The sequence below is a fragment of the Ursus maritimus genome, unplaced genomic scaffold (genome assembly GCF_017311325.1).
Source record: "Ursus maritimus isolate PB19 unplaced genomic scaffold, ASM1731132v1 scaffold_11, whole genome shotgun sequence".
Lineage (NCBI taxonomy): Eukaryota > Metazoa > Chordata > Mammalia > Carnivora > Ursidae > Ursus > Ursus maritimus.
Genome location: NW_024423453.1, coordinates 362,334 through 388,747, shown reverse-complemented (window position 1 = coordinate 388,747; position 26,414 = coordinate 362,334).

Below are 26,414 nucleotides of genomic sequence, written 5' to 3'. Positions count from 1 at the left end.
AGCAATAGAAAATACAAAATATTTTGAGAAAAATCTGAAAGACCCAAAAAGACTTGAAACATTTTAAATATTTTTTAAAAGACCAAAGTAAGTAAATAATGAATGTTGTATTTTCATTATTTTGCATCTGGCAAAGTGATTTTGAAATTACCTGCGTGGGAAAACATTAAAGCCAACATGATTGTTGTAGAGTCTGCATCTTTTATGTTTTAGCGAGCTCAGTACGCTGCTTCATTAGTCCGTCTCCCAGCTTCACGATGGTGACATTTCTGACCCAGCAGCCAGATTCATATTCTTCTCCAGATCCTGCCAATCTCTTATCGACAGAGATCGACCAACTTCAAAGTGACCTCCATGCTTACAAAGCACAGAGAAGAATACCAAGAAGCTTAGCATCAAACCTCAGAAGCACAAAATAAATGTGAAAAATCGATGCTAGCCAGCTCAGATTTGAACTTGAATTTTGTTAATGCAGAATTTCATCAGAAAACTTCTGATTAGTGTCTGGTAAATTATTCCATCAAATGCAAAGTCAGGAGAGTTACAATTTCTCACACTTTTAACAGTAACAAATTGAGATCCCACTTGTTGCTGATAGCATTCCAAAAGTTAAAGAAATGAAGCATGACACTGGCCATGTAGAATAATGTTGTAATAATTTCCCTTAGGGCTAAGCAGGAATGAAGAATAAACTACAATAGCTTTGTACAAGGTCAGTGATCATGTGTTATCAAGTAGCTTGGCAAAAATTCTGTGTATATAAGAAGTAAATGAATATAAAGTTTGCAGCGAGTGAATAAAGTATTTTTAAGTTGTTCTAATTATACTGAATAGTTTAATACATTCATATCCTTTGTATATGTGGGAATATGTGACAGATTTGATTTTGCTTTTTTTCTTTAAAAATATTAAAAATAATATTAAAAATGAAAGTAGTCCTAATATTTTCCTACTGGCTAGCAAAATATATACTATGGAAGGTCCTATATTGTCCCAACACACTCACCCTCAGAACTATATTGTGCTTTGCTTTCTTCCTTAGTTTTCCTCATTGAAAATATCTAGTTTTCCTGTTATCTTGATGCAGAAAAAAGGCATCTATGGAAAGAAAAGTTATCAAAATGTAGAAAGATATTCTGTGTGGAGAGCACATGGAATATAGAACAGAAAGAGTATGAAGTTGAGTCAGAGCATAACCTTGTAGAGCTATGGCAGCACCGCTCTAACGATTGACAGACAAGTTTAGATCTAAGCCTCACCAACTGATAGCTGGGAAGCCTGGGGCAAGTGATTCTGCCCTGAGCCCCATTTAACTCATCAATAAAAAAGAGAAAATAATAATTTCTTCCAAATGCTGATGTGAGAACTGAATGAGCTAATGCATGAATAAGGCAGGGCCAAATATTAGACAAGTGTTCAAAACATCACTAATATCATTGTGTGCATGGGGAGAATACTAAAGAAACCTTTTCATGCCTGTATCATTCTGCCCCCATCCAAAGCTCTTTGAGGCATTAATAGCCATATAGCCTGCTATCACTTAGCCCTGGGCTATTTTCAGAGTCTGCACAGGATCTCACGGATTATGTGTATGAGTGTTCTGGGAATGTACTATCTGGCCCTGGGTCCCCGTGTAAGGGAAAGCTGTATAGGTGAAGGGTTAGAAATGGCCAATTAATAGAAGTAGCTTTGGACATGTTAAGCTAAACTCACTTTTTAGGAAAGATGTAGCCATTTTAGGTTGAAGAATAAGAATGTTTAACTTCAAAAGAAAATAGATGAGGAAGAGAATGCAGAGAAGTTTCTTTTCAGGTTTCCTGGGCAGCTCCACAGACTGCTCTCTCCGCGTTCCTCCCATGTGCTCTGAGAAGAGGGCCCAGAGACAATTCCATGTCAGGTGTCAGCAATGATCCTCATTGCCTATCTATTTCCAACAGCTGCAAAGACATCTTCCTTGATCCACTTCCTCAACCCCACTCAGATACAAGCCAAGTATCCTCTACCCTATCTTATCAGTTTATCATAAAAAGAAAAGAAAAAAGAAGCAGGATATCTTCACCAGCCCACCACACATCCAAAGCATCAGGACATCCTAAAATATACCCAAGTTTCAACTGATACACACCATGTCAACTGCTACAAACCTGGTCCAAGCTACCATCATCCCTTACCTGGATTATTGCAAAAGCCTCTACCACACGCCCTCCCCAAAACTGATTCTCAATAATCAGAGTGATTCTTTTAAAATAGCAACCTATCATTTCACTCATTTGCTCACAATCCTCTCATGGCTTCCCACTTTACCTAGAGAACTTAATTTTATTTTCTTGGATTTTAAGAATATCTAAGATAAAGAATGAAGGAGGGGTGCCTGGGTGGCTCAGTCGTTAAGTGTCTGCCTTTGGCTCAGGGCATCGAGCCCCATATCGGGCTTCTACGCTGGGAGCCTGCTTCTTCCTCTCCCACTCCCCCTGCTTGTGTTCCCTCTCTCGCTGGCTGTCTCTCTCTGTCAAATAAAATCTTAAAAAAAAAAAAAAAAAGAATGAAGGAACTCACTTCACTTAGAAAAAAATATTTTCTCCAACCACAAAGGAATGAAACTAGAACTCAACAACCAAAAAAAAAAAAAAAAAAAAGCAGGAAATTCATGTATACGTGGAAATTAAACAACATGCTCTTAAACAATCAAAAGATCAAAGAAGAAACCATGTGATAATTGTCTTTCTCTGCTTGACTTATTTCTCTTTAGGGATGTACTGTGTGGTTACTAACATAATGTAATAAAAAATTATTATTAAAAAAATATAAAAGAAGAAATCATAAGGGAAATTAGAAAATATTTGAGATGAATGAAAACAAAGCTACATTCCAAAACCCATGAGATACAATTATGGTGGCGTTCAGAAGGAAATTAATATTTAAAAAGAAGGAATATTTCAAATTAATTCCTCAACTTTACACACTTTCTAGTTAGAAAAAGAAGAACAAACTAAATCCCAAACTACTAAAAGGAAGGAGAGAATAAAGATAAGAATAGAGATGAAAGAAATAGAGAATAGAAAAACAATAGAGAGAATCAACAAAACCAAACGTTGGTTCTTTGAAACGATCAACAAATCTGACAAACTTTTAGTTACACTGTCAAAGAAAAAAAGAGAGTGATGCAAATAACTAAAATCAGAAATGAAAGTGGGGATAAAGTATTATAATACTAGATTAAAATGCAAATTCCTAGAAATACACAAAATACCTAAGGTTATTCAAGAAGAAAGAGAAAATCTCAAATAACTATAACAAAGAAAAAGATGAAATGTAAAAAACTTAAAAAACAAAAGGACTAGGACCAGATGGCAAACCACTAAAGAAAGAATAACAGCAAGCCTTCTCAAATTCTTGTAAAAAAAAATAGAAGAGGAAGAAATACTTGTTCAGCTCATCCTATGAGGCTAGCATTAACCTGATACCAAAGCCAGATTAAAATATCACAAGAAAAGAAAATTATAGACAAATGTCCCTTATGAATACAGTTACACAAAAATCTTCAATAGAATCGTAGTAAACTGAATTCAATAGCATATTAATGAAGGTAGTGAAAACCTTGTACACTGAAAACTACAACACATCACTAAAAGAAGTTAAAAGCAAACAAATGAAAAGACATCCTATGCTCATGGATCAGAAAACTTAGTATTGTTAAGACGTCAATACTATCCAAATAGATCTAAAGAGTCAATTCAATTCCTATTAAAATTATAAACAGCATTTTTTGCAGAAATGGAAAAGTCAGTCCTCAAATGCATATGGAATTGCAGGATACCTACGCTGAGGAAACAATCTTGAAAAAGAAGGACAAAGTTGAAGGGCTCCAAATCACACTTACCAATTTCAAAACTTAGTACAAATTTACAGTAGTCAAAACAGTATGGTACTGGCATAAGAAGAGACATATTCTTGGACCAATGGAATAGAACTTAGAGTCCAGGAACAGACTTGTGTACCTCTATAGCCCATTGATTTTTGACAAGAGTGCTAAGACCATCCAATGGAGGGAAGAATAATCTCTTTAACAAATGTAGCTAAGAGAAATGGATTTCCACATGCAAAATAATGAACCCTTGCATCACACCATACACAAAAATTAATTCAAAATGCATCCATAACCTAAAGATAAGCACTGAAAGCAGTAAACTCATAGAAGAAAAACTGAGGTAAATTTTCATGACACTGGAAATATCAATGGTTTCTGGGATATGACACCAAACACATGAGCAACAAAGAAAAAAATAGATAAAATGGACTTCAGCAAAATTTGAAACTTTTGTGCATCAAAGAACATTCTCAAGAAAGTAAAAAGAGGGCCAACAGAATGGGAGAAGATATTTGCAAATCATATGTCTGACAAGGGTTTAATATTCAAAATACATAAAGAACTCCTACTACTCAATGACAAAAGACAAAATCTCAGTTTAAACATGGATAAAGGGCTTGAATTAGCATTTCTCCAAAGAAGATATAAAAATGGCCAATAAGCATATGAAAAATGTTCAACATTATTTGTCACTAGGGAAACCACAGTGAGAGACCGCTTCACATCCACTTAGGATGGCCATAATCAAAATATAGACAACAGCACAATTTGGAAAGAATGTGGATATACTGAAATTGAGTTGAGTGAAAAATGGTGCAGCTGCTGTGGAAAACATCTTGGCAATTCCTCAAGATGTTAAACACAGAGTTTCCATAGGTTTCAGCCATTCCACTCCCAGGTATCTACCCAAGAGAAACGAAAGCATATGCCCATCCAAAAGTTGTACCCAGACATTCATAGCAGAATTATTTGTAATTCTCAAAAAGTGGCAACAACGCAAATGCCTGTTGGCTAACAAATGAATAGACAAAACATGGTGTATCAATAAAGTGTTGTTTGGCAATCTATAAAAAGAAATGAAGTAATAATTGTGCTCCAAAATCATTATACTAAGTCAAAGAAGCCAGTCACGAAGAACCACATATTGCATGATTCCACAAATATGAAACAAACAGAATAGATAAATCTACAAAGAAAGAAAGTAGATTTGCTGTTGCCTGGGTGCCTAGTGCTGGAGGCGAGAGAAAGGAGTGGAAAGGGGTCGTGATTGCTAATGGGTACAAGGCTTTTTGTGGAAGGCTCTAAAATTAGATTTTTGTGATATCTATACTGTTGGGGTTAATGTAGAGCGTGAAACCAGCCATAATACCTGGCTCGCTACAATGTAACTCGGAGCCCAGTGAGGGCAGGGAAGGTTTCAGAGAAGGGCAAGGGCGTAGGCCTTTGTTATGCCGAGGCCCGCGTGACCACTCTGCCTTTGGAATGCCGCGCAAGGGGTGGGGGGGGGAGTGGCCCTCCCCAAGCTTTCCCAGCCCAAACAGCAGCCTTGTGATCTAGGAGATGCAGGCATTGTCCCTTAGGCTGTGTTTACTAGAACATTCCCAAATTAGCATATCGCATCTTTCTGTAAACAGATCTTCCCAGTCTCAGTAAGACCCCTTGTCACACAGCAAGTGCTTGAGAAACAGTGATAAGGATTTGTGATTATCCTGAAGGACCAATGAAAGCGGGAGCAAAGAAGAGCAAACGGTCTTCACCTCTGAGCATTGACCCCCTTGCCTTCTCCCCTCTTTCGCAGCAAGTTTGGAGTAATCTTTCATCTGTTGGTACCAGGATTGCTGGCCATTCCGGCACTACACGACTCTAAATATGCTTTAAAAAAAAAAACCCACTGGATTGTATGCTTTAAACAGGTATAAATCATACAACAATAAAACTGATCGAAAAGGAATAAGGATTTTAAGGAGCAAATCTAATGGGACTATCAATAACCTGTATCATTAAAAGAGCCCAAAGGCGAAAAAACATCAAATCAGCAAGCAAAAGTGTTGGTTGAACAAATCTTACTAAGGACATAACAAAATAGTGCAAGGATTGGTTCCTCTTTTACAAATGCAACTGAATGTCTTTATAATATTTGACCTTATTATAGACATAACCCTATGTAGTACTGTGATTTATAATAAGAAATACGTATTTATTTCCCAGAGTCCATAGTCTCTCATGCTTCATTCCCCCTTCTGTTTACCCCCCCTTTCTTCTTCCCTTCCTTCTCCTACCGATCTTCCTATTTCTTATGCTCCATAAATGAGTAAAACCATATGATAATTGTCTTTTTCTGCTTGACTTATGTCACTTAGCATAATCTCCTCCAGTGCCGTCCATGTTGCTGCAAATGTTGTATAGTTGTTCTTTCTGATGGCTGAGTAATACTAACATCGTATGTGGAAAAACAGTTATTCAGGAAACTGATGAACATGGGAAGAGTTATTATATAGTCATTTTCTTTTATTGGTTTTCTCTATTTTTCCCCCTTGGACTACAGTTCTTATCTGTGACTAAGACACTGTTGATAAATACAGTATCTATCTTTGTTGAATCTATCTTGTTGAATCTTCAAAATGTTAAGCTCAGTTACAATTATGAACAATAATTTCACTACAACATAATAAATGATTAAGAGATTTACAGTAAGGCACCATGGGAACAGACTGCGGAGAGCACGTCTGCCTCCCTGGAAAAATTGCAAGGAAAGAAGAGATGCATAGAGAGTAATTTTCACAGATGATGTTTGAGCTGAATCCTGAAGGATAAATAGGAATTCTCCAAAGAGAAGAAAAGTCAATCATAGAGAACAGAGTGCACAGGGGCAAGAAGGCCTAAATAATCCACAAGTTTTTTTTCACTAGCTGTTAAATTACTTTCAAAGTTAAGAGTAAAGAAAGCCAATACTAAAATTGTCTTGAGGTTTGAATATGCCAAATAATAGATTACTTCTGCCACCTTTTATAATATCAATTTAGATTCACACAACCAAAGAAGTGCTCACATCTTCCTCACATTCTCCTTAGGTTCTTTCAGCCATGCATCAAAGTCATACGAATGGACACTAATCTGATTACAAATGACCAAGGCCTTTCCTGTCGGTAACATTTCACATCAAACTCGATGTGCAGAGAATTTCCTCAATCATTACAAGCAACAAAAAGGATTTTTTATTATTCTACACTATTTGTACAAGCTGTTGGATTTATTGGGTACACAACATTTTGACCCAGAAACATTAATGCAATCATTTTTTTTTTTAATTTCAGGAAGACTTTACTATGAAATATTCAGCTTTGTTTTGTTATCATACTGTTTAAAATAGATGTGTTCATTCCATGTCTGAGACTGACCTCTTAAGGTCAGGGATGAAATGAAGGAAAGTTGAGGGTCAAGTTTGAGTGCAGAGATAAATGGCTTAGGGTGGAAGAAAGAAATATATAGAGATCAGAATGGAGTGACATCAAGTTCAGAATGAGTCATGGCTGCAGTGAAGATCATGTATGAAGTAAGTCTGAGGCATTACTCCATTATTAACAAAATCTTCCCATATTTGTCATTTATTAATATTTAAAAGATGTATGCAACATAAGAATAACAAGATAGATAGATGGATGATTGATGATAGAAGACAGACAGGTAGATAGATAATGGAATTATTTTGCTACAGAACTGTATATTAACTAGTGTGGCCCTCTTTGGAATTATTATTATTATTAAAGTCAATAGGACAGTTCAAACTTTGAATAGATATTTTTAAAGAGTGAAGCTGAACACAGAAACGTATTATAAGTTCAGTAATACTAATATTTTTGAAAAACTCTTCCAATAAGCTATTCTAGGCATAAGGTAAAATAAAAAAACAGTTGAAAACAGTTTTGTTTTTATCCTTACTGTTAAATGGATTCCTTCCACTTCCACTTATGACTGAGAAGAGAACAAAGTATTTACTGTTCATTCACACTATGCCAAGACTTGTGCCAAACATTAGAAATCTCATTAAGAACAAGATAGAGATCAGGACATCTTAGAACTTATGGTCAAGTAAAGAGATAGTACTCAAATAATTCCTGGATATTCATTTAATTATGACGATCAAAGAGTTATAAAGGAAAAATTCACAATGAGAATACATAGCAAGGAAACATAAGCTAACTTGAGAGGCCAAGGAGGTTTTCCTGAGAAACAGACATTTAAACAGAAACCTAGGATGATCCTGATTATCCAGAAGAAAATGGGAGATTATTTTTTCAGGCACCGATAAAAGCGTATGCAAATATTCTGAAGCAAGAACTTGTCTTGTTTGTGAAACTAAAAGGTTAGCAAGGCTTCAGCATAGGTATCTAGGGAGAGTGACATTAGAGAAGGCTGGGCCATGTGGTGGTTGCCGATACCTCTGCCTGTTGCAATTTCTCAGGTGGTAAGTACTTACACTATTAGATGAGAAACACCCTACAAATTGTTACATTGGCCTCTGAAAGACAGATATGGCTAACTTCCTATGGAAAAAGAATGAATACTTTTTTTTTCTTCAAGATTTAGTCATTTATTTTAGAGAAAGAGAGAGCACGCATGCAGCCAGCAGAGGGAGGGGCAAAAGGAGAGGGAGAGCGCAGAGCCTGACACAGGGCTCTATCTCAGGACCCTGAGATCGTGACCTGAGCCTAAATCAAGAGTCTGATGTCCAACCGACTGAGTGTCTCTGGATGCTTATTTTCTATATACACGTGCCTTAGATTCCACAGGGGATTTTGTTGTCAAAATTAAACAACTAAATGCTAGAGACCAGTAGATACCACTGGTTTCACTGAACTATAAATGGAGACAACCAGCAAAGAATGTCCAATTTCCTCTCCATTTCCCACAACTCTACAGATACCCTTTGCTCAAGGTTATCAGGTTGTAAATCCAAAGATTACTTATCTTACAAGATCACTCAGGAGTATTTGTCACGTATGATCACTTCCTTCTTGAAATGTTTCTCTTGGATCATGATACTTCACATCATGGTGTTCTTCCTATCGCACCAGCTACTCTTCCCGGTCTCTTTGATACTTCTCTCGAAGTGGAAATGTATCCAAAGCTAAGTCCTGGGCCCTCTTCTCTTCTCTATCTATATACTCTCCCATCCAGGACTATGACTTGATACATTCATTATCTACTAAATCATTACCTCCAATTCTGACTTCTCACAGTTCTAGATGTATATATCCAACTTGACACCTCCATGTCTTCACACAGACATCTCAAACATAACATGGCCAAAAGAACTCGATGTCCCCCCTGTATTATAAAATCTAAAATTTCAAGTGCTGCCTTGACATCTTTGAGTCTCACAGGGCCCCAGAAGGATAGCTGTGAGCTCCCCTGCTCCTGCCAGAAGTGCTCCTACCCAGTGGGAAATTTCCCCATCTGACTATTTCCCTTATCACCTGGACCAACTGCACCCACCCCCAAACCGATCCTCAACCTAACAGATTCAGCTCCCTGCCAACCCATAAAATTATTTAAACAAGCTAATCAGAACTTCCTGCAAGAACCAATAGGCACTGCTCCCTCCTGTTACTATAAGGCCTGCTTCCCCGCAGCCCCTCTGGTTCACCCAGCTTCCAAGTGCAACACCTGTATGGCCTACCATAGCATGCAGTGTCCTCTTCCTCTGGGCTGAGAATACATGACTAATAAACTGCTGTTAATCTCATCTATCCAGTATCAGGTATTGTGTGTTTGACCATCTGCTATATTTTAAGGCACAGGATCCTTCCTTCACCAATGGGATGAATAGGAGGTGGTCATAACACCCCAAAAACTAACTCTTCCTCTGAGCTACATCTCAATACATAGTGCTGCCATCCAACAAGTTGGTTAAACCAACTTTTCTTTCCCTCTGACGCAATCTAATCAATTTAAAAGTCCCATCAACTCTGCCTCAAAAACTGTTTCCATCTGCATGACCTCCTATGTTTAGCTAACATTATCTCTCACCTATATCACTACAGTGACCCCGAACTGGACCCTTTGCCTCTACTCTTATCATAAACAAGTCATTATTCACACAACAGCCAGTTAAAAAATCTCCAGTGGTTTTCCATCCAGTTAGAATATAAATTCTTTTCCTAGTTTACAAAGTCTTAAATGATTTTATTCTGCCTGCCTCCTTGATTCATTTTGCCTTCTGCTTCTCATCACCCACTCTGCTTCAACCATATTAACCTTCTTCTGTCCCTAGAACTAGATTCTTGCCTTTGGGCTCTTACATTAGCTGTTCTTTCTGCCTGGAAAGAGTTCCTCAGATCTCGTCATGGCTGGCTAATTAGTCAATCAGATCTCAGTTAAAAAGGTATCTCCTTAGATATATTCCCTGATCTCTCAATCTCTATCATATCACCTTCTTTTAATTTCCTTCATACATTACCACCATCTGATACCTTTCTTGCTTATTTATTTGCTCATTTGCTTTATACCTGTCTCTGCTACCGTTGGCTTATTTACCAATGCAATCTCAGCATCCAGGGCCACGACAGACATATAATAAGAAATTACTGGTTAAAAGAACAAATGAATAAAACAAAAGAATGCATTTTTAAAGCCTAAAGTTTGGATTCACATAGGCCATTGTTCAAATCCCAACGTATGATCTCTCTGAATCTTAGTTTTCTTCTGTTTCAAAAGTGGTTGCAGTCATTTATACTCTTGTTTCCAGTTGCTCCACATCCTAACAACTTTTGGATTATCTGTCTTTTTCACATTAGCTGTCCTGGCAGGGGTGCATTAAGTTAGATTATTGTTTTAATTCTTTACCTATGACCAATGAAGTTAAGCACCTTTTTAAAAATGTATTGGTCATATGAATCTATTCTTTTATGAAGTGCTGGCTTGAGTCTCTCATTCAATTTTTTATTGGATTACTTGTTTGTTCTAATTGATTTGTAGAATATCTATGTATTTTAAATATGAATGCCTTATCAGGTATGTACATTTAAATATATTCTTCTGTGTAGCTTGAATTTTATAACATTTTATTAATATCTTTTGATGAATAATAGTTCTTAAATTTAATATCCTACTATTTACCAATCTTTCCCTTTGTTAGTGTTTTCTGTGTCTTTAAAGAAATGGTTTTCTACCTTACATTTAGGAACATAATCTCCTTGGATTTCTTTCAGAATCTTTTTGTTTTACTTTTGACATTTAGGTCTGCAATCTGTATGGAAAGATTCCTGTGTATGATGTGATCTGTCAAGAATCTTTTTTCTTACATATATCTAATTGCTTCAGCACCACTTTATTGAAAAGATCATCTTTCTCCTGTCTCACTAAATTGAAATGCCACTTTTTGGCAGTATGAATATGTGTAGGTTTTTTTCTGGATTCCACTCTATTCCATTAGTCTCTTTTTTTTTAATCTGTGGTCCATACTGTCTTAATACTATAGCTTTTACTAAGTCTAGATGTGTAGGTGAAACCTCTCCAGTACTTCTCAGCACTAAAGGCATTGTCTTGATCAATTCAGGCTCTGCTACAACAAAGTAACATAATGAGTGCCTTATGAACAACAGAAATTTATTTCTTGTTGTTCTGGAGGCTGGAAGTCAGACATCAGGATGCCAGCATAGTCAGGCTCTGGTGAGAGCTCGCTCTGGGTTGCAGACTGCTGACACCTTGTTGTATCCTCATGGAATGTAACAGAGTGCAGACGTGAGTTCTCTGGTGACTCTTATAAGGGCACTAATCCCATTCACAAGGGCTTCACTCTCAAGACTTCATCTAATCCTAATTACCTCCCAAAGGCCCTATCTCCTAATACTATTACATTAAGGGGTAGGGTTTCAACATAGGAATTTTAGGGGGATACAAACATTCAGTCCATAGACGGCATCTACTTTATTACTAACACTTCAATCATTGCAGCTTTGGGCTTCTGGCTTTATAGAAATTTGAAGTGAATGTGTTTTCAAAGAGTTTTGAATGATGTTGAGACAGACTGCGTAAGTGATCACCAACTCTTCTCCTCCCATCGAAGGGGAGAGTCCGTTTCCCCAGCCGTTGAATCTGGGCTAGCCATGTAACTTAATTTACCTAATGGAACATTAGCCAGCATTATATGCAAGCAGAAACTTGCCAAGAATTTGGTTTGTTTTTAATGCTTGCAACAAGAATAAGGCTTGCCATATTGCTGCATTTATTTTCATTTTTTAATAATATTTTTTATTATATTATGTTAGTCACCATACAGTACATCCCTAGTTTTTGATGTAAAATTCCATGATTCATTACTTGAGTGTAACACCCAGTGCACCATGCATAAAACCCATGTTGAGAGATATGTGACCCAGCTGCTCCTCGGTCATTTCAGGCATTTGCCGAACATGTGAGTGAGGCCATGCAGAACCAGTCAGCCCTAGCCACCACACCAGCTGATCATAGATGCATGAGCAAATCTAGCTGGGATCAGGAAGGCCAACCCAAATCAGAACAGCCCCTAGGTAATGGGAGCTAAATAAATTGTTATTTTAAGCTAATTTTAAAGGTTTGGGAGGTTGTGGTTTTTACAGAAAAGTTTACTAGTAGATATACTGGTGGTTGTTTATCTTTGACTTATTGATCTTTTTAAGGAAACAAATAATTTCTATTAAAGGGAAATATCTAGTCTCTGTCACAGTTTTTGCATTTCTTGAATACTGCCCAAGTAAAAGGATATCCAAAATCCTTTAAAAAGCATTTTTCCAAAGGAGCTCATAACTTAACCAGTTAAGTATTTTGAGTCAATTTGTGAATAACTATGCAATTAAATACTCTAATATAATACCAGTTACATCCAAATTTGGTTCTTGGTGCTTACATATTTTCTGTAAGAATGAAAACAAATAATAATGATGCATATGGCTGTATCTATATTAGAAAAAGAAATAAAAAAGAAAAATTTCAGATAATGAGATAAAAAGATATTGACATCACTGATACCATTTTTGAATCTAAGTCAGAACTCAATTATTGGTTGTATTTGCTATTCACTTAAAAAGTTACTTGGAAAATCCTTTGAAGTGCTTGCAGCCGTGAAATTATTTGTGTTTAGCAGCAAGGAATGAAACAGTCCTGTTTAGTCCATTACAAAATGTTAAAAACAATAAGAATCTTAAAGGAAGCACACAAACAGATTTAAGATGCCTCACAGGCCATAAAAATATTCTCTAAACCTCACACCACAAAAGGACTAATTTGCACATCAGAAACACAAGAATAAAATTCATACAAATTCAGAGGAATTAATCAATTTGAGGTAAGAAAATATCTAGAACGATCAGAAAACAAATCCAAAATATTTAAAGACCTGAAGTATCTATATAATTTCCTTAGCTCTTCATTCTGCAAAATAGGATGTCGCTTAACCTACCAACACACCATTTAGAAAAAAATCATACTGCACCATATGCTTTCATTGATATGCTTTTCCAAACAAGCATACAGAGAAAAATGAAACTATAACAGAGGTGTACATTAAATTTCTGTTTAGGTTACCAACTATTTATTAGCCTTACCATAGGTTAATGCATGTGCTTTTGTGTCTGTTTCTAATGCTAATTATGTGATCTTCGAAACAGTACCTTTTACAGGCTTCACTACAAAAAATCCCTAAGATTTGATCAGAGAACAAATAAGTGTAGGGTCTAATGTTTACAACCCTTTGCAGTCTTCAAAGCATTTTTATAAAAACAATTGTTTTGTCTCTTCATAACAATCATAGGTAATAAGTATTAGTGTCTATATTTTACATTTAAGCAAGTTGGAGTTCATGAAGGTTAAGTTCTTTGAAATGTACAGATATTAATGTATATTTAAAATACACTTCAAAAATATGATCCAGAAAAGGACTTGGCATTTAAGAAGTATAAATGTGATGCCTACCATATATGTAGATTGAGAGTAAACAGTTGACCAAGATTAGGAGCAGACAGGTCTCAGAAGTATGATTTCTTAAAAAGTCATGTGGAAAAAAAATAATATAAGCCACTTTGTCAGGGTTCTACTGAAAAAATATAAATTTGCTCTACCTAGTTTGAGCAAAAAGCAATTTAATTCCTTGAACTTTCTAAATCATTAGAATGCCTTGAGAGGTAGGCCCTGGGCAAGCCTCCAGGAATGACTCCAGGAAAGGCATCAGAGACGCCACCTGCCCAGGATGTCACCAGCTCTGCCTTTCCAAAGTCACAGAGGCCAGATGATTCTTCTTCATTATCCAGCCAGAGTTCAAGATTAGTTGTAATACTTCTCCACTGGGAAGACTTTGCAGAACCCCCCCCCCCAAGATTTATGCCACCTCTGTAACCTACATGTAACCACCTCTGTGACCTACATGTAACCACCTCTGTGACCTACATGTAACCACCTCTGTGACCTACATGTAACCACCTCTGTGACCTAGTACAACGCAGTTTCCACTTGCATTCCATTCATTTGTTTCAATGTGCACTTCTCCTTCTAAACTCAGTTAAGTATGTGTTCTCTTTTTAGCTATATCCCTAAGTATTTATCACAGGCCCTGAATTATAGTAGGCCCTCAATAAATTTTATTAAATACTTATTTCATATCAGTCATAATTTTAAGAACTTTACATGAATTAACTTATTTAATATTTATAATTTCCCTGTGAGGAAGGTCCAATTATTATCCTCACTTAAACTTAGTCAGTCTGGATCCAGAGCTCACATCCTAACCACCATGCTACCCTTCCTCATTGTAAAGGTAATGTCTCCTAAAGAAAGTAGGTTCAGGAAATTAGAAGAAAAGCAGTTAAAAAAAAGAAAAAAAAGGAATATCGGTGAATAAAAGAAACACTGAAGCTCCACAGATTCAATCAAGTTACAGAGACTTGGAACTAAATTGATGGAACTTTAGTGAAAAGCTTTTTGAAAGTCATCTATATTGGAATAAATAACCATCTGTCACAGTTTATTGCTTTTTGCAATTAAAAAAATAAAGCTAGAACCTATTTATAAAAGCTTTAAATGTAACATTCTATGAAAGGATTCAAATACGGTAGATGATGATTTAAGAAAAGAGCTCACCACTCCCTGATTCGAAGCTTGGCGGGATAAAGTGCATTGTAGATGGAGAGCTTTGTGACGAGAGTTTTGGGGGAATTTGACTAGAAATCACAGTCTTTCAGCAGTGTGGGAAGAATGGGGTATTGTATTTTAAGAACATTTAAATAGTTTTTCAGTAAATGTTGGATATTAAGTCAACTGACTAAAAAAAAGCAGTAGAGTAACCAATTTTCTCTTTCTCCACTGAAAGCATTATTTCAGGAATAAATATTGGAAAAGGCATGCAGCATACTAAAGGCAATGTGAGGGTCCTGGACAACCTGGAAATTGGATAATCAAGCCCATGGAGGGCTATAAAACAGAAACTACAGCTTTGCAGTAATTCGTATTAATTGCTCATTTCATTTTGGGGAACAGTGCAATATTCCTATAATCCATTCTTTATCAACTGAAGGAAAGGTGGGTTAGATGACTCAAGACTGCCCACAGCAAGACAGCTACAGCTCTGACACCATTCTTTCATGGCCATGGTCAGCTCTCTGCTATATCTGGGGAGGATTCCTTCCCTCTTAAAGGAACAAACACCACACATAACAACTGCTCAACATTCCAAAATGCAAATGAAAATACTGTGGAAAGAATAACTACTTCCCGAAGATTCTTCTAAGCCAATCCTCATAAATATTTTATTCTGTTTCTGTTCAAGATAATTGCATTGGTCTTTAGCCACTAGTAGAAAAAAGAGATAAACTGTATCAAGTCTTTGTTCATTGGCCATCTCTGCCACCAAATATACCTTTATTAAGACACAATCTCAAATATTTCTCTTCATAAGACTATCAACATAATTTGTGTTTAATAGAACACATTTACATATAATCAAAATAATAATAACATCAATGATAAGAAGTTATTGGGCTAAAGATTCATTCTCATACTTCTTTTTTTTTTTTTTTAAAGATTTTATTTATTTATTCGACAGAGATAGAGACAGCCAGCGAGAGAGGGAACACAAGCAGGGGGAGTGGAAGAGGAAGAAGCAGGCTCGTAGTGGAGGAGCCTGATGTGGGGCTCGATCCCATAACGCCGGGATCACGCCCTGAGCCGAAGGCAGACGCTTAACCGCTGTGCCACCCAGGCGCCCCCATTCTCATACTTCTGATCTTTTGTTTTCATAAAGGGCATGCACCTGTTTTGTATGTTAAGAATTGTTGTGAAATCTACGTATAGGCAAGAGAATATACTAAAAGTAACTACATATAATTTAGGACCAGATAATGCTTTTCAATTCCATTGTATATAAAACAGATTCAATTATGTCAAAACGGATGTACAGAAGTAACTTGGTTACTGAGTGAGCCAACCAAAATTTCAGGATTCAAATCTCATCATTGCTTAAATGTTGCTATTTATCATACAAATTCAGCAACCCTCAGGAATTTAAACTTTACTGAGTCTTAATGTGTGAAATGTATAAGCTACAGAAACATTCACAAATTTAGAAATTTGCTCCAGAACATGTGTTTCAAAGATAAGATGACTTTATGTTCTGGTTCCCCTGGGACAAAGCTCTTTGCATCTTAGCTCTGCATAATAATTAGTAGCACCCATTTCATTCTTGATGGGCTCTGTTTAGATGACAGATCATTTGGCTCCCCTGCTCACTGATGACAAGACTATTGTATTACCAAATTTTGATAACAAATATTTATCAAAATGCTCATGGGCTCTATTGGCAAAAATGAATAATAAAGATATATAGAGTATTTTTGACTTTGTCTCTCAATTATTTCAATAAAGGCTAAGATGTTCTCATTTTATTAAAGTTCCATTACTAAGACACCTAATAATCTGAAACTTTAGTTATACTTCTTATATTTCTCCTTCCATCCAACCTGTCAGTCACAGGTCACAGACTAATACAGAGTTCTCAATGTGTGGCAGTGGATACATGAGTATTTCCATAATAAACTTTTCACTCCCTTTCTTCATAAATGTCTGGTAGAGTTTTCCAGAGATGATGTGATGTATGATGACATCATCACTCTGACAGTTAATGGAAAGCATTCTTGTGTATTCTGTTATGTTCTAGATTTTTCTAAAGTAGGGTTAGGGTATGGTAGTGTACATGCTCTGATTTAACGCATTTTTTTCTCAGGACCTCTACTGTATTGTTACTATGTTCTTTCATTAATCATGCTATAATCTCTATAACTTCATAATCACACACTGAATCATTACTTTACAACCTCTAAATTTTTCTTATTTACTTATTACCTCCTACATAGAAATAAAACATGTAAGTTTACTACATAATCTTGTTTTGTAAAGATAGCTTTTAATTTTTGGGAAACTTTTCTAAATTTTATATTTTATGTAGAGCTGTCATTGTTTTAGGATTTAAAAATATTTAATTCCAAAATTAAAGAAAAAAAAAAAGCTTTTTCTTACAGATCATTAGTTTTATTTATTTATTTATTTATTTATTTATTTATTTATTGTTTTTTAATTTTTTAGAGATAAAGTGCGAGCAGGGTGAGCGGCAAAGGGAAAGGGAGAGAGAGAGACTCCTCAGCAGAATCCGCACCGGGAGTAGAGCCCAATGCAGGCTCAACCTCATGACCCTGAGATCATGACCCGAACCAAAACCAAGAGCCAGACACCCAACCAACCGTGACGCCCAGGCATCCTGGATCATTAGTTCTAAAAGAACTGGGCTCTAAAGAAACTGGGCAAAAAATGTAAATAACAACACAAAAATATGATGAAAGTTACCTTTCCCTTAGTTTTGTAGATATTAATAATCTATCTTTCTATGTGTTATTTTATTCAATAAAACATTTTTAATAATATGATATCGGCAAAGTTGCAGTGTAGTTTTGAGACTGTGTACAGTTTTTGGCTTCTACTTTGCAAAATGCATTTAAAGTTTATCCATATTGTCGCAGAATCAATAGTTCATTCTATTGTTGAGTAGAGAACTGTATGGATGGGTGTACCACAGTTTTTGTTCATTTGCTTTTATTTTTGTTTATGTTTATTTATTTACTCATTTTTATGCATTCACCTGTTAAAGGACATCTTGGTTATTTTCAGCTTGGGGCGATTACGGTAAAGCAGCCATAAGCATTTGTGTACAGGGTTTTGTGTGAACATAAATTTCAATTCACTTGAGGAAATGCCTAGGTATGAAATTTCAGGTTGTAGGATAAAAGCTTGTTTACCTCTGTAAGAAACTGTCAAATGGTTTTCCAAAGTCACTGTATCAATTTACATTTCCAGCAGCAATGAATGAGAATTTTTATTGTTCCATACTGGCTTTTAAGCAAGTTAAAATTCCTTTTATTTTAAACTGAAGTCTGGACTAACCTGGAAATCAGGGTTGCTCCAAAGCTATGCGGCTTGCAGCTCAAGGAACCCACTTCTGGAAACTGTTTCCTTCTGACCTCATCCACTGCCAGCATAGCCCTCATTAACATAATTCTCTTATTCCTGAGAGGTCCTGGTTATCCGCATAAGACTGGTACAGAGGAAAACCCAAGTAAAGGAGGATATGGACGAGGGTTGGCCACTCTGAAACACAGTTGCAGCTTCTCAGGAAGTTAAAACAAACATACTAATCCCACTTCTGGCTATTTATGCAAGAGAAATAAACTTACGCTTACACACACGAAATAGTCAAAAACTCATCCCAGATGGATACATACATCAGTTTCCTGTACTCCCAATTGGGGCCCATTGCCCAGTGTAGGCACGCTCATAGGACACCAGGAAGACCGGAATAGAAATATTATAAGCCTGATGGCAGTTAAAGAGAAAATAAATGTGGCTTTTTTAGTTCGAGTCTTAAGAGAATCAAAAAGCAGCTAATGTTCTCAAATAGATTTTAAATCAGACTTGCTTTAGAAATTGACCCTAGTGAAGTGCTCCCTGCAAGATAAACTCTGTTAGGGTAGAACAGACTATTAGCTTGCTCCCGTTTCCTAGGGAGATCACACCCAGAGTTTGATTTTTTAGCCTCTCAGAGTACATTAATCTCTTGGGTTTGTAGGAGAATTCTGTAAAACTCAACCTTGTAGAATAAAAGATAGAAAAAGACAGAAAGGATTTAAAGATAATTAAAATAGTATCTCAATGCTTTTAAAAGATTATATGATCTAATCCTTGATTCTTAGACATTTATCCAGTTCTTTGACATTTTATTCATGCAGAGTGATAGGCTTAGTTTTAAATTTGGTTTGTTTTGCCTTAGTGCAAGTTTGTCTTCTAATCTCTCTTTTATCTTCTTTTCCAGTTTTTCCCTTTGTGAATTATTTACATTTAAATAAAATGAAGTGAAAATTAAGCATGTTTATACATTCAGAGGATAAGAAGGAACAGACTTACAACTGAAGTGCATTAATATATAGAATAGGCCTTTTCCTGCTATCTCAAAATTTCAGCTAATGCCTCAAAGCTAGGGAAAATGGATGATATATTCTGAGAAGCATCATGAACTTAATAGGAGCTATGCAAACAGGTCCTTTGACAACTTCAAGCTAGATGAAAATGAAAGAAATCCATAGAAGTAGAGAGCATTATGGTGGTTCCCCTCATGAGGGAAAGTGGAGGGGTGCTTAGCCTCCTCCTCGAGCCAGGTTGGAGAAGAGAAGGAACTCATGGAATTTGCAACTGTCTGCAATAGAAGAGACTAGAATCTTAGATTTGTGAGGTCTTCTCTTCACTCTTACACATGGAAGCATGGAAGCCAGGTGAGTGATGCTTTTATCCCAAGTACACTGACCTCCAGGGCTTCCACTTGATGCCAACTGATGGTACTGTTGCAGCTGGATGACGGAGCATTAGTGATCTAAAGCTCGGAAACCAAAAACACACACTTCAAAAATGGAAATATAAATACTTTTTTACTTCTCTCTTCATTATATCTCAATTATAAACTCCAGGTGGTCAGCATTATGTAGTGGATTACAGCCCAAACTTTTTAATCAATTACACTTGTGTTTTATCCTTTCCTTACCAGTTATGTAAACTTAGATGAGTTATACAACCTCCTGAAGCTTTAGCTTTCTCGCTGGCAAAATATCAATACATTATATATATATATATATATATGTGTGTGTGTGTGTGTAATTTAAGTTTCTGATTGTTGTACAAATTGAATAATATGTGAAAAGCACTAAGCACAACATAATGCATAGTCATTCTTCCACAGGTACTGCTGTTATTGTTGTTATTATTATTTCTTTAAGGACAAGGTTTATTTGAGTATAATAGTATCTACTCACATGTTTACAAATATTTGATGATTAAATTATTTTTTCTAATTAATATCTAGTACACATATACATTATCTCAATGGAGGAAAATATTTGAGAAGAAAATTAATGTCTGTTGATGAAGATTGCCTTAGCAGCAATTATGATCTATAAAATATCTAAACCACACTTTCAAATGTTCCAAGGCAAGGATTCTAAGAAGCTTTCTAATGACCATCTCCAGTCTCACTGAACACATTTTTAATAAATTTTCTAACATGTATTACCCCCAAATTTGTTTTTATAAACAAGGTAAAAGCTGTTACAGTCAAATATTGACTAAGCACCTGATTTGTCATTTATGGCAAAGCATAAAGGTGAGGTGATTTGCAGAGGAAATAATGCATCACCAGTGGTGTCTTCTGGCAAATACAACAGAATTTCTCAGAGACTGACTTGGGGGAAGGTTTAATCATCCCACTAGATGACTCATTGAAAGGTGGGAGGTCAATACTGGTAATCTGAAGGTAAACTTCTATTCTTGACTTTGTAAGTATTCTGTGGCATTCTTATATGCCCAGGAAAAGAAGGTTACTTGAATATATACTTACCAGTTTTTCTGTGAAAATACCTTCTAGAAATTTTAGCAGGCCTGGAAAATTTTCTCTGAGTGATCAAGTCTCCCAAGCTATTTCAAGTTGTTTTTCCCTGCCCTTGGTTAAGGAAGAGTCTACTTATGAGAAGTCAGTCCTTAGAGGAATGAGAGAAATATTTATAAGTTACTGTCGAAGCAAAAATTCCAGCAGAGTTAAACAAGTAAGGAAGACTTCAGTCAAGTTTATTGTAATAAGGTTGAGACAGCAGAAGTCAGTCTGATCAACTCCCTGAAACAAAGGGTGGGACCCTTTTCAGCGTTGAGGTGAGATAACACACTGGCCATTTGTGTCTGCTAATTGGCATCATTCAAAGAAAAAACAAACTTTCTCTTATCTTCATGGCAAGAGACAGTTTTATAACTTGGAGAAAGGTACCCACTGAAATTAGGCACCCACCCTCCCACAAAGACTAGGAGATGGGGGCACTATCTTCTGTAATGTTTACATTTCAAAGAGATGGCTCTCAGATCCTTGAAAAAGATAGTTCTGGTACCGTCAAAACTGGCAAACAGCATTTAAAAAGATTTGCATCTCCTTAGGCAAGGGAAACAAAAGCAAAAATAAACTATTGAGACTGCACCAAACTATAGGCTTTCGCACAGCTTAGGAAACAAAGAGGTAAGCTACTGAATGGGAGAAGATATTTGCAAATGATATCTCTGGTAAGGGGTTAATATCCAAAATATATAAAGAACTTACACAAGTCAACACCAAAAAAACAACAATCCGATTTAAAAATGGGTGGAGGAACTGAACAGACATGTTACCAAAAAAGACATCCAGCTGGCCAACAGACACATGAAAAGATGCTCAACATCACTAATCATCGGGGAAATACAAATCAAAACTACAGTGAGAATCACTTTACACTAGTCAGAATGGCTAGTATCAAAATAAGATAAAAAATAACACGTGTTGGGGCGTCTGGGAGGCTCAGTTGTTAAGTGTCTGCCTTCAGCTCAGGTCATGATCCCAGGGTCCTGCTCAGCAGGAAGCCTGCTTCTCCCTCTGCCACTCCCCCTGCCTTGTGTTCCCTCGCTCTCTTTGTCAAATAAATAAACAAAATCTTTTAAATATATAAATATATATACACATTAGTAATATTATAAATTAGTAATATTTTAAATATTATTCAACCAAAAAAAAATGAGATCTTGCCATTTGCCACAACATGGATGGTCCTAGAGGGTATTAATGTAAGTAAAGCAAGTCAGACAGAGAAAGACAAATACCATATGATTTCATTTTTATGTGGAATCTTACAAATAAAACAAACAAACAGGCAAACAAACAAAAACCAGAAACAGACTCATACATACAGAGAACGCACTGGTGTTTGCCAGAGAAGAGGGTGGAGGATGGGCAAAATAGACGAAGCAGATTGAGAGGTACAATTGTCCTGTTATAGAATAAGCCACAGAGATGGGAAGTAGAGCATAGGGAATATCACCAATAATACTGTAGTAACACTGCACGGTGACAGATAGGAGCTACACTTATCGTGGTGAGCCCTGAGGAATACATAAAGTAGTTGAATCACTCACTATATTGTACACCTGAAACTACTATAACATTGTATGTTAACTATACCTCAATAGTAAAAATTTTTTAAAAAGTAAAAACTAATAATAACAAAGATTTACAACTCAGAGGGGCAGAGGAAAAATGTATAATTACAAGTGTTCTAAATTGAATACTCTACGGGAGGGGAAGGGCCTCTAGGGTGTAGATTCTGTAAGGACCAGGGCTGAGAGGGAGGGGCCTGAAGACAGAAAGAAGCTTGTCTAAATTTTATTCTAACTGAGGAGAACATTAAGGCCATCCTGATCATGGCAAAGTTAATAAATAACACAAAAGATAAATTTATAAAATAGATCGTATTTTACTTTCTCCATTTCCCCCTCAAAATTACCATGGCTTTTTATTTTATTCCACTTAAACTTTAATTCACATTTTTATAAAAGTTTTTTCTCACTCTGGTATTCCTTGAGATATATTACAATTCACCTCTTGCTCTTCAGCTCCCAGGAATGCTTGTCCAGATATGAGCAGCAACAATACACTTGCCATCAAAGCCCCAGCTGGAACCCTGAGGTTAGTTACTTTCAAGTATGTCCCATCTTCCTCTGTATTCCTTTCCCTTCTAGGGCCCTTGATCTATAATCCACATTGCAAACTTTCCATCTCATTTATATCTTCTCCTCAGAGCTATCATTCTCTTACTGATTCTACTTTTACCTCCTTTTACTGAAACTACATAGAATCCCATCCTATTTCTAAGAAACTTCTCTATAATCCACAAGACCTTGACAGTTCCCTCTACCTCTTGGCCGTAACTATAACTTGGCTCTCCTCTAATGATATAATTTTGCTCAGTAAGCCCTCAGAAGAAACTAATTCTCCCCGCATTTTATAGTGAGCAGGTATGTACATCTTTCTCCTCACTATTCATTCTCACTACGTTTGATACTCATCCCAAAACCCCTCCTCATGTGAGTCCCCGAAAATTCAGTTATACCGTGTTTTACTCACCTTCATCACTGTCATCGACTGACCTCCACTTCCTTATGCCACACTACTGAGGACTTTGGTGTCTGGATGAAGTCTTTCTCTCCACAGAGTCCAGTCATCATTCTGAAAAACAACACATGGATGGCCATATAACAAACTTCGCTCTCATTTCCCTCTGACAAAACACTCTTTAAAGTTTCTATTCCAGACCTCATCATTTTCCCAAATTCATTTTCTGGTCTGAGATTTGCAAATATAATTTGCACAGCCATCTTTATACCTCTACCACTATTTCTTCTCACTAAACACCCATGAGACCTTCTTTACTTAATTAACTTCAGGAACCCACACCTCAAGAACAGGGAGATGGGGGGAGGGGGGAGAGCGGGGGAGACATAAGGAAGGATGGAGTTCAAGGTGCTGGTGAAGCTAGAAATCAGATTCCTGGACGTTCCAGTATTACTGGAATATGGAAATCCATTACTCTTCTCTTTCCAACCGCCTACTTGACATAACCATGTTTATCAAATGGGGCCATATAACGTGTCCACACCTGAACTGTTTTGATTCCAAACTCCAATCCCAAAACTGACTTACCCCCAGTCTTTCCCATCTTAGTAAATGTTATCATGATACACCTGGTGGCCCAAGTCAAAAATTTACAAGTCTACACTGTACACAAAAATTAACTCAAAATTGATCAGAGGTTTAAATTTTCTAGAAGAAAACATAGGATAAAATCTGCATGACCCTGGGTTTGGTGAAGAGACTGTTACATATCAAAAACGTGATCCATGAAAGAAAAAAAATTGATGTTAGTGTTTTTTAAATTTTAAGTCTGCTCTGCCAAAGACACTGTAAAGAGAATGAGAAAACAAGCCACAGATTGGATGAAAATATTTGCAAAACATATATCTGATATAGGATTTATACCCAAAATATATAAAGAACTCTTGTAACCAAATATATATACATAAAACTTCTAATATATATAATATAAATATATGCAATGCATATATATAGCTTCATATGCATGTGTATGTATATATAAATATATAAAACTTTACATACAGATGTGTGTATATATATATACATACATATATATATAACTTTACACACACACACACACAAATTCTTAAAACTGAACAGTAAAGAAAAAAGCCAAATTTAAAAACAGGCAAAGATCTGAGCAGATACTTCACCAAAGAAGATATACATATAACAAACAAATATATAAAAAGATGCTATCATTTTTCATTAGGAAATGCAAATGAAAACAATGAGATATTACAATGTATGCATCTATCAAAATCATTGAAAATACAATGCAACAGAATTCTCATTCATTGTGGGTGGACATGCTTATATTTTGAGAAGACGATTCTGTACACTATTCTTTTTTTTAAATTTTATTTTATTTTATTTTATTTTAAGATTTTATTTATTTATTCTACAGAGATAGAGACAGCCAGTGAGAGAGGGAACACAAGCAGGGGGAGTGGGAGAGGAAGAAGCAGGCTCCTAGCGGAGGAGCCTGATGTGGGGCTCGATCCCATAACGCCGGGACCACGCCCTGAGCTGAAGGCAGACGCTTAACCGCTGTGCCACCCAGGCGCCCCCTGTACACTTTTCTTATACAGACTATTTTCAAGATTATATCTGACATGGTCTACAGCATGTTCCATATTTTGGAAATCAGAAACAATCTACAAAATAAAATTGAACTCCAGGAGTAGATCTGCCAAAATATATATTTGTCTAAGCATTTTTATAAGAAATCATGACCAATACTGAAAGTCTTTTGATTTTTCAGATTTACACTCTTGTAGTTCAGGAAAAATAAGAATCAAATTTTATTGAGAAAAATTTAGTTCTCGTCTGTCTTCTCCTTTATGTAAGTGAATTTAATATATACAATTTTTTCCTCTAAAAACTGAGTTTGTTGAGAATTTCAGTTATTCTTATGCATCCTCAGATAGATATTTTTTCTTATTTCACTGTAAAAAAAAAAATAAATGGTTTTAAAAAAGCAAAACATTACCCCTAACTAACCCCTTTCTCTTTCCCATGTTATGATCTTGTCTTTGTCCATATGCATTCATATTTTTAAAAATGTGTCATGTTATAAATTCTCCATCTCTATTCATATTCCCTATTTGTTTCAGCCAGTATCTGAATGTACTTTCCAGTCCAATACAACAACCCACATTCCAGCACTTTTCTAATTTAGAAAATTAGAAAGAACATGGAAATTGCTGGATTCTACACTCCCCAGAGTTTCACTCATGGCTCTGAGTCTGTAGTGATGAGAAAATCCGAATGCTTGGGAGAGCAAGACACTGGTCTCCCACCTTGTAAGAAAGAAGGCAAAGTTCCAAGTAACTTCCTGCTCTCCTTTATGTATCATCTCTCCTTGCAGAAGTCCTTCCCTTGTAAATTCATAGTATTCTCTTCCTATTCCTCATCTCCCAGAAAGAAGACAGCAACACGCTAAATTTCAGGTGAAAATGTTCACAACTTAATATATTTATTTTTTAAAAGTCCCATTACTACACACTGGAGAGAGCAAGACTTCCCTCCAAAAAGAGCACCTACACCATAGTGAAATTCTATGCATTGTAGGATCTGGGTGGTGGAAATATTTCGAAAAGGTCTTTCTGGCACCCTCCTATTGCCTTACAAAAAAGGCAAAGCCAGCTGCTAGCTCATATAAGCCTACCATGTAATTATAGAAACATGTAGCTCAGTAAGTTCTCTTTTTATCCTTAATTGCTCCCAAGTGGGTAAATTGGGACACACACTTATCTATGTATTTGTTGGTTTGATAGCTGTTATATGTGACCCATTACACACTCCTATAAATCAAGATGGTTTCTTCTATTGTTCAGCAAATTCTTTCCCCTTAAGTTTTGCTGAGTGCTTTGGCAGAAAATGTTTTCCTCTTCTGTCTTTGATATCCTCTGCTCTGCAGGTTAGTACATTTTGAAACTTAGTTTCAATAAGAACTGCAAACTACAAATAAGAACTTCCATC